Source organism: Myotis myotis, unplaced genomic scaffold, assembly GCF_014108235.1.
Source record: "Myotis myotis isolate mMyoMyo1 unplaced genomic scaffold, mMyoMyo1.p scaffold_m19_p_13, whole genome shotgun sequence".
Classification (NCBI taxonomy): Eukaryota; Metazoa; Chordata; class Mammalia; order Chiroptera; family Vespertilionidae; genus Myotis; species Myotis myotis.
Window position 1 is genome coordinate 26,916,840 of NW_023416317.1, and position 8,099 is coordinate 26,924,938.

Here is an 8,099-nt window from a genome sequence, read left to right on the forward strand (position 1 = left end):
TATTAAGTTTTCCAATCCATAAATACAAGCTGTCCTTCCATTTATTTAGGCCATTTAAATTTTCTCTCAATAATGTTTTTTTTTTCAGTGCACAAGTCTTACACTTCCATGGTTAAATTTATTCCTAAGTATATTCTCTTTTGATACTACTGTAAATGGTATTATTTTCTTAATTTTATGTTTGAATTATTCATTGTTAGTGTGTATAAACACAATAGACTTATCTATATTGGCCATGTATCCCACGGCATGATGAACTCATTATTAGCTCTAATCTTTTTTTTTAATTTTAAAGGATTTTTAATATATAACTTTATGTCATCTCTGAATAGAGATACTTTTGCATGCTTTTTTTTTTTTTGATATTGCACCAAAAGCACTGGCAACAAAAGCAAAAACAGACAAGTGGGATTATATCACTAAAAGGCTTCTGTATAGCAAAAGAAACAATACAGAGGCAATCAATGGGATGGGAGAAATATTTGAAAGACATATATCTAATAAAGGGTTAATTTCTAAAATATATGAAGTCCTTTCCAGGCAAACTGGGCATCAGTGAGTGTATATCTGATTCACAGTGGAACTACTGTTTAGATCAGTGGTTCTCAACCTTCCTAATGCCTCGATCCTTTAATACAGTTCCTCATGTTGTGGTGACCCCAACCATAAAATTATTTTCGTTGCTACTTCATAACTGTAATTTTGCTACTGTTATGAATCGTAATGTAAATATCTGATATGCAGGATGTATTTTCATTGTTACAAATTGAACATAATTAAAGCATAGTGATTAATCACAAAAACAATATGTAATAAGTCAAGACATAATCCAATTAAAAATTGACAAAATAACCTGAATTAGACATTTTCCAAAGAAGATATACAAATGGCCAACAGGTACATAAAAAGGTACTCCACACCACTAGTCATCAGAAAAATGCAACTCAAATCCACAATAAAATATCACCTCTCATCAGTTAGAATGGCTGTTATAAAAACAATAAGAACAGGAGATAACAAGTTGTTGAGGGTGTAGAGAAAAGGGACCACTTGTACTATGGGATATAGTCCCTTTGGGAAACAGTATGGAGGGTCCTCAAAAATTTAAAAATAGATTATCCTATGATCCAGAAATCTTGCTTCTGGATTTATAGCTGAAAAAAATGAAATCGGTATTTTAAAGAGGTATCTGCATTCCCATATTAATTGCAGCATTATTCGCAATAGTCAAGATATGGAAACAATTTAAGTGTGCATCGATGGATGAATAAAGAAAATGTGATACACACACACACACACACACACACACACACACACACATTATCCAGCCATTAAAAATAAGGAAATCCTGTTGTTTGTGACAAAATGGATGAACCTGGAGGACACTATGCCAAGTGAAATAAGAGAAAAAACAATTACTGTATGATCTCACTTATACATGGAATTTAATAAGAAAAAAAGTCATACTAATAGAAATAATAGAATGGTGGTTTCCAGGAGTTGGGGGGCAGGGTTGGGGAGTTGAGCTGATGTTGGTCAGGAATTATAACCTTTCATTTATAGGATGTATACGCTCTGGGGATCTATGTACAGCATGGTGACTATAGATAATATTGTGTTGTTTACTTGAAGTTTGCTAACACACACACAAAATTATTTGTCCATTATACCTCAATAAAGCTGGTGAAAATAAACATAAAAAATCACTGACAATATTTTAAAACAAAACTTACATTGGTGTATCTCTCTCCTCTCTCTCTCCCTCCCCCTTTCTTCCTCTCTAAAATCAATGAAGTCACATTTTTAAAAAAACATAAACAGCCCTGACCGGTTTGGCTCAGTGGATAGAGCGTTGGCCTGTGGACTGAAAGGTCCCAGGTTCGATTCTAGTCAAGGGCATGTACCTTGGTTGCAGGCACATCCCCAGTGGGAGGTGTGCAGGGGGCAGCTGATCAATGTTTCTCCCTCATCGATGTTTCTAACCCTCTATCCCTCTCCCTTCCTCACTGTAAAAAAATCAATAAACTATATTAAAAAAAAACAAAACCATAAACAAAAAAACAAAGAAAATACTTAAGTATAAACCTGACTGGAAAAGTTCAAAACCTATATGAGGAAAATTGTACAACACCCTTGAAAGACTTAAACATAGACTTGAGCAAATGAAAATATGTACCATATTCATGGCTAAGAAAGCTCAACATCACAAAAATGTCAGTTTCCCTAAATTAATGAACAAATTAAATGCAATGCCAATAAAAATATGATCAGAAATTATTTCTGCAGCTACAAATCTTGATTTAATGTTTATTTGGAAAAACTAAAAAGCAAGAAGAGCCAGGAAAACTCCGATGAAGAACACAAATAAGGGGCCTAATTGTACTAAACATTAAAAAATATTTTGATTCCCCTATATTAAAACAATATTGGTGTTTGGGAAGGATATACTGACCCCTGGAAGAGAACATAAAAACTCAGATAGGTCAAATTGCATATGAAAATTTAGTAAGTATATAAAGGCAGCATCTAAAATCAGTTGGGGGGAAAGGCAAGTTATTTAATATATATATATATATATATATATATATATATATATATATATATATATATATATAAAAGCCTAAGCAACTGAACGACCGAACAACCAAACAACCGGTTGCTGTGACACGCACTGACCACCAGGGGGCAGACACTTAATGCAGGAACTGCCCCCTGGTGGTCAGTGCGCTCCCACAGTGGAAGTGCCACTCAGCTGACTGACCTCATCCTGGTGGCCCACCAGCATGGCAGCAGCCACTCACTCCCTCAGTAGTCCTGGAAGTCCAATCTCTGGTGAAGGGGCCAGGCACCAATGGACCAGGCGCTGCCAGCATGATCCTGACAGTGCCACTGGCCTCCTGGAAGTCAGCCTTGGGCACCGCGGCTACTTCCCTTCCCTAGATGCTTTGCAAGGAAATGATATAAAAGCGGCCCCCAGGTGGCTCCTGGCAACCTGCGCAAAAGCCAGTGGGACGGATCCAGATCCTGCGGGGGCATCCCACTGCCTGCTGGAGGGCTGATCATGTCCTGATCCACCCCCCGCCTCGGGATGGGTGCCAGATGCAGGGCTCACAGCTGGTGAGTGCACCTGTGGCAGCGTGAGCCTCTCCTGATCAGGACTGACTGGGCTCGAGTTTGCATCAGGTGCAGTGAGGCAGGATCAACAGGAGTGTCAGGCAGGAGCAGCAGGTGACATTGGACTGCTGGTTTTGGCCCAATCCCCGCAGGCCACACCAAAGGACCCCACTGTGCATGAATTTGTACACCGGGCCTCTAGTGTTTAATAATTAACAAAGTGACGAGGGCCAGACAGTTATGTAAAAGAAATAAAATTGGGTCCATTCTTCATACCCAGATAAATTCTGAATGGATCAGACATTTAAATATGGTAAAAGATAAAATCACGCAAGTAATAGTAGAAAACATGTTTAATTGCTTTGTAACCTGGGTGTGAGGAAAACCTAATTATGACAGAATGCAAAAGCAATAATGAAAATGATTGATAAATTTGGTTGCATGAATAAAAATTTTTTGAAGGGCTGAACATACAACACAAAACAAAAAAATGAAACAAAAAACCCACAAAAATACCAAACCCACCAACTATTAAAGTAAAAAGGCAAATGACAAATAGGAAAAAAATATATAACTTATATGTTATAGGCAAAGATTTGCTCTCCTTAACATCTGAAGAGCTTCTAAAAATTTTAGATGGAAAAGATCAAGTTTTCTGAAGAAAAATGAACCAAAAATATGAAGTTTACAGGAAAAGATGTTACCAGCCTTTAACCCTGTATAAAGCTGCTTGCTTTTGTTTATAATAAGTGACATGCAAAATTAACATGCACTGAGATGCCATGTTTCATCCACCAGATTACCCCAGTTCCCCCAAATTGAGAATGATTCATTGGCAAAGCCAGCCGTGGGCAAACTACGGCCCACGGGCTGGATCCGGCCCGTTTGAAATGAATAAAACGAAAACAAAAAAAAGACCGTACCCTTTTATGTAATGATGTTTACTTTGAATTTATATTAGTTCACACAAACACTCCATCCATGCTTTTGTTCCGGCCCTCCGGTCCAGTTTAAGAACCCATTGTGGCCCTCGAGTCAAAAAGTTTGCCCACCCCTGGAAAGCTCTAGAGCAGCAGTTCTCAGCCTGTGGGTCACGACCCCTTTGGGGGTCGAATGACCCTTTCACAAGGGTCGCCTAAGACCATCGGAAAACACATATATAATTACACATTGTTTTTGTGATTAATCACTATGCTTTAATTATGTTTAATTTGTAACAATGAAATTGGGGGTCACCACAACATGAGGAACTGTATTAAAGGGTCGCGGCATTAGGAAGGTTGAGAACCACTGCTCCAGAGGTACATTTCACAAAACTGAGCAGATCCCCTCTGTCTCCAGGTTACGTAGCTTTGCTAGCGGATAGAGGACAGAAAGGACAGCAAGCCATCAGGGCAGGTTAAGGTGTGATGGCTCAGGTTTGAAGGAATGAGGCCATCTGAGTGGTATAGTGATGGTGTGGTGCACTGGCCAGGTACCCTTCTTAAGACTGAGAGACTCATTTCTCCCATTGCCTGAAGTGTTGGCTGCTCACAGTTCACACTTTAATCTTTCTCTGGGAATTGCTGTCAGTGTGTGTGTGTGTGTGTGTGTGTGTGTGTGTGTGTGTGCGCGCGCGCGCTTATAAATAAAGAATGATGGAATTAAGGTACCATCCATTTGCAACTCCTACTGGAGAGCTGAATCTAGGCAAGCTCATTAGTGGCTGCTAACAGCACAAAAGAGAGACAACCAGACATGGTGTGCCCCTGACTGAAGCACACAGCCTTACCTATAAGTCTTACAAAAAGTTGCAACCTGAATCTGATCCACCGGAGTACCAGTTGTAGGGAACAGATGACGTTGTCGTGAGGCAATTTGCAAAATGCAGATTGTGGAAACTGTGCAGGTCAAATGGCCTGGTTTCTTCAAACAAGATATTGCAAGGAAGACACACACACACACACACACACACACACACACACACACACACACGGGAATTTATCAATGAAAAGAGATCTATGAGATAAGACACGTAACCAATTTTAATTCTTAAACCTTATTAAGATCCTGCTTTGAACAAACTGTAAAAATATTCTTTTATGGTTCAGTTGAGAGAATTTGAACACTGATGATAGAAATTATTAGTATTTTTTAGATTTGATAATGGTATTGTGGTTATGTTATTTAAGAGAGTCCTCAACTTTTAGAGGTACAGACAGAAATATTTATAGATTAACTAATGAAGTATCTGTCCCCCCAAATAATGTAGACTGTGGGGAAGTTGGGAAAGATTAGATGAGACCAGACTGGCCATGATTTGATGACTGCTGAAGCGTGGCCCTAGGTTTATGGGGGATCATTATACTATTTCCTTCACTTTTATATCTTTGAAAATTTCTGTTATAACAAGTAGAAGCATATATAAATTTGCTTTTTAATATAATGATCTCACTCCTGGGAATCTATCCATAGATGATATCTATGAAAGGATGGTAGTGTGATGACATTAACAAAAAGGAAAAAAAATCCTGGATGTAAATTGAATACCCAACAATGACATATGGTTAAATGAATCGTGATTTCAGGCAGTCAATAAAAAGAATAATTTAGAGCCAAACCAATCATCTCTAGGAGTTTTCAGAAATACTGCTGAATGAGAAAAGCAGGATGCACACATGAATTTATGAGACCTCATTAAAAAATATAAAGCACCTGGCTGGATAGCTCAGTTGGTTAGCATCATCCTGTACACCAAAAGGTTGCAGGTTCAATTCCCAGTCAGGGTACATACCTAGGTTGTGGGTTCAATCTCCTGATCAGGACTTGTGCAGGAGGAAAACTATCAATGTTTCTCTCTCTCTCACTTCCTCTCTCTCCAAAATCAATAAAAACATATCCTTGGGTGAGGATTTTTTTAAAAAAAATAGTGCAGATTCTAGATGAAGGGGATAATGCACTGGGATGTAAGCTTTCTATGGTCAAATAGATTTAATAAGTTTTTTAAAAATAAAAGATGAGAACTCTCCATGTGCACATGTGTGTACGGGAGGGTGTCCAGTGGGCTGTGAACATGGTTTCTTGGGGTCTGGGATGGGAGCGTGGGAAGGTGTTTTGGATGAATGGTGAGGAGATGATGCTTCTGAAAAACTCGGGTAAAAACAAAAGGAAGCTACGATGCGGCCCATGGTCTGCTGGCTGGGTGGGCTCTGTGGCAAGGGCATGGCTGTGGGTCAGGCTGAGTTATAGTCCAGTTTTGCGCTTACCATTGTGTCACAGTGGAGAGTTTGGCAGTGCTCATGGAGCACCTACTGTGTGCCCGGTCTGGCCTGCGAGCTTGTGATACAGAGGTGAAGGTGCTGAGCCTGCCCCTGAGAAGCTGCCATGCTAATGAGGGGAGGAGAAAGGTCGACATGTATAAGTGTTTTATACACAGGAGGCTATGGGCATGTTGCTTAACTTCTGTGAACCTCGGGTTCCTCATCCATAAAATGGGATTATAGTGTCTGCTCAGAGGGCAGCTCTGAGGATTAAAAATGTGCAACACAAGTATAATCGCACCCTCTTGGCCACACGTCTCTCATTATGAGGCCCAAATCAACATGCTGTTATAGTCTCTCAAGGTGGGAAGACAGGCAGTGAGAGTGAGTAAGGAAGGAGGGGGAGTTAGTTAAGGAAAATAAATCTGAGAGGAAGGCATAAAAGGGTAAGGTAGAATTTTATGATGGTTTCTTGACACCATAGAAGAAAGGAGGTAAATTGATTCATTCATTCGAAAGCATTCACTTAATGCTTACTATGTTATACGTCAGTGAACAAAATGGACCCAGATCTGTGCCCCTTCAGCGATTATAACTAGAAGGGGGAGATAGACAGTAGACAGTAAAAGGAACAAGTGAATAAATTATGTGATGCATAGAAAGTTCCACGGAAAAAAGGAAAAGCAGAGCAGGGGAAGTGTATGAGTCTGCCAGGGCTGCTATAACAAAGTGCCACCAACTGGGTGGCATAAGTAACAGAAATTTATTGGCCCAGGGCTGGAGGCCAGAGGTTCGAGATCCAGATGTCAGCAAGGTCATGCTCCCTCTGAGGCCCCAGGGAAAGGTCCAGTCCAGGCCTCCCTCCTGACTTCTGGTGGGTCCTTGGCTTGTGGCAGCACAACTTCAAGCTTCACATGGTGTTCTCCTTCTGTGCATGTCTTTCTTGGTGTCCACATTTTCCTTTTTTATCAGGACACCAGTTAGGTTAGATTAGGGGCCCAACCTAATCCAGTGTGGTTGCAGCAGAGACCGAGAAGGAATAAACCAGGAGAGGAGGTCTGCTGGGGTCAGGCCCAGATCATGTGGCCCTTGGTGGCCTTTGAAGGATCTTGGCTTTTTCTGGGAGCCTAATGGGAAACTACTGGCAGAGTGGCTTGGCTGTCAGCATTCTGTAGATGGGTGGGGGAGCAGTTGGGGAGCTATGGCTGTGATCCAGGCAGGAGATGACTGAGGGAGGAGAGACAGGAGGACGGCTGGAGCAGTGTCTCAGGTAGAGAAGGGAGTTGGGATCTGGTGTACAAGGAGAGGTGTTGGCTGTGGAAAGCCATGGCATGGGCACTGTGCCTCTTTAAGCATATGTAGTGTAAACACTTTCCTCTTATTGAACATTTAAAGAATCTAATAAAATACACAGTGGACAGAAGACTCTCAAAAAACGTTAATTTTTTTCTCTCTCTCCCATTCTAGATTCTGACCTGCTCTGTGCTCACCCCACAGTTCTCCATTCCCAACCACTCATCTTAATCTCCAAAGAGAAATGAGTTTTCAATGATCTTCTAAATCCTCGGTTTTTGAGGCGGTACCTTGGGGCCCATGTGAGGGGGAAGGAAATGCTTGGTGGGAAAACTCTCAGATATCCCTGCTCCATTCCTCACTTCATCCAGAAAAACTCAATATCGTGTATGCAGGGACTCATTGAAGAGTCTTACTCTTAAAAATATTTCTGCCTCTTAAAAACAGAAGCTT